Source organism: Heterocephalus glaber, unplaced genomic scaffold (genome assembly GCF_053883595.1).
Source record: "Heterocephalus glaber isolate CG9 unplaced genomic scaffold, H.glaber_assembly_v1.0 deba00001463, whole genome shotgun sequence".
In the NCBI taxonomy this organism is placed as follows: domain Eukaryota; kingdom Metazoa; phylum Chordata; class Mammalia; order Rodentia; family Bathyergidae; genus Heterocephalus; species Heterocephalus glaber.
This window is the reverse complement of record NW_028258310.1, coordinates 647,897-650,446: the sequence shown is the minus strand read 5'-3', so window position 1 is coordinate 650,446 and position 2,550 is coordinate 647,897.

Sequence of the window (2,550 nt, the reverse complement as noted above, 5' to 3'; positions counted from 1 at the left end):
AGGGTTCCTCTTTTCCCACAGCCCCACCAGCAGTTGTTATTGGTTGATTTCATGATAGCAGTCATTCTTTCTGGAGTGAGGTGGAATCTCAGAGTTGTTTTCATCTACATCCTTCAAATGACCAGAGATGTTGAACATTTTTTCATGTATCTATTTGCTATTTCTACTTCTTTGTCTGAGAAATGTCTGTTCATTTCAGATGCCCATTTTTGGATTGGGTCTTTAAATTTGAGAGGTTTGATTTTTTAAAGTTCTTTATAGATTCTAGATAGTAGAACTTTGTCTGAGGAACAGCAGGTGAAGATTTTTTCCCATATTGAGAGTTGCCTCTTTACACTGCTGGTAGTTTCTCTTGCTGTGCAGAAGCTTTTTAATAAGAAGAGATTCCACTTGTTGATTGTTTGTGCTAGTTTACAGGCAACTGAGGTTTTGTTCATAAAATCTTTTCATACACCGATGTCTTCAAGAGATCTACCTAATCTCTGTTCCAGCTGGTTGAGTGATTCTGTTTTAATATTTAGATCTTTAATCCATTTTGATTGTAGTTTAGTGCATGGTGAGAAATATAGGTCTAGTTTTAATCTTTGGCAAGTTGAAACCCAATTTTTCCAGAACCATTTATTATTATTATTATTTTTTTTAGTACCGGGGATCGAACTTGGGTCCTTGTGCTTGCGAGGCAGGCAGCAGAACCACTGAGCTAAATCCCCAGACCTAGAACCATTTATTAAAGAGGCTATCTTTCCTTCAGTGAGGGTGTTTGGCTTCTTTGTCCAAGATGAGGTGGCCAAGTGTGTCTGGAGTTGTTTCTGCATCTTCTAATCTGTTCCACTGGTCCTTGGCTCTGTTTCTTTGCCAGTACCGTGCTGTTTTTATTGCAGTAGCTTTGTAGTATAGTTTCAAGTTGGGGGATGTGATATCCCCTGCCATGTTTCTGTTACCTAGAATTGCTTTTGGTATTCTGGGTCTCTTCTTATAACAAATGAACTTTTGGATTGTTTTCTCAATGTCTGTGAAGTATGCTGTTGGGATTTCAATTGGGATTCCATTGAATCTATATAGTAGTTTTAGAAGTATGGCCATTTTCACTATGTTGATCCTTCCTACCCAGGAGCAAGGGATGTCACTTCATTTTATGATATCATCTTCAATCTCTCTTTTCAGAGTGCCATAGTTTTCAGAGAAGAGGTCTTTGATTTCTTTTGTTAGGTCGATTCCCAGGTATTTCAGTTTTTTGGATGTTGTTGTGAAAGGAATTGTTTGCCCTAATTCTTAATCTGCTGTTTATGTAGAGGAAAGCTATTGATTTTTGTGTGTTGACCTTGTAACCAGCTACTTTACTGAATTTGGTTACTAAGTGTAGAAGACTTTTGGTGGAGTTCTTGGGGTCTTCTATGTAGAGTGTCATGTCATCAGCAAATAATGACAATTTGACTTCTTCATTTCCTGTCTTTATTCCTTTTATTTCTTTCTCTTGTCTAATTGCCATGGCTAATGTTTCCAAAACGATATTGAACAGGAATGGTGATAGTAGACATCCTTGTCTTGTTCCTGATTTTAGTGTGAAGGATTTCAGTTTATTACCATTTAGCATGATATTGGCTGTTGGTTTTTCATAGATGGCTTTTATCAGATTCAGGTAGAGATCATCTATTCCATTTTTTGTAGGGTTTTTATCATAAATGTGTGTTGGATTTTGTCAAATGCTTTTTCTGCATCTATTGAGATGATCATATGGTTTTTGTCCTTGACTCTGTTAACGTAGTGTATTACATTTATTGATTTGCATATGTTGAACCATTGCGGCATCCTTGGGATGAATCTCACTTGGTCAGGGTATATGATCTTCTTGATGATCTTCTGCATTCTATTTGCTAGTATCTAATTAAGGATTTTTGCATTTATGTTCATTAGTGAGATTGGCCTATAGTTCTCTTTTTTGGTTGGGTTTTTCTCTGCTTTGGGGATCAAGATGATGCTTGCTTCCAGGAATGAATTCGGGAGTATTGCTTCCCTTTGTTATTGGTTGATTTCTTGATAGTAGCCATTCTTTCTGGGGTGAGATGGAATCTCAGTGTTGTTTTCATCTGCATCTCTTGAATGACCAGTGATGTTGAACATTTTTTCATATGCAGATTTGCTGCTTTAACTTCTTTGTCTGAGAAATGTCTGTTAATTTCAGATGCCCATGTTTGAATTGGGTCTTTGAATTTGGAGTTGGGTCTGACTTTTTTCAGTTCTGTATATATTCTAGATAGCAGTCCTTTGTCTGAGGTACAGCTGTTAAAACTTTTTTCCCACATTGTAGATTGTCTCTTACCTCTGTTGGTGGTTTCTCTTGCTGTGCACAAGCTTTTTAATAAGATGAGATTGCAGTTGTTGATTCTTTGTGCTACTGAGGTTTTGTTCATAAAGTCTTTTCCTATGCCAACATCTTCAGGAGTTCTACTTAACTTATCTTCCAGCAAGATTAGTGTTTCTATTTTAATATTTAGATCTTTAATCCACTTTGATCTTAGTTTAGTGCATGGTGATAGGTATTTGTCTAGT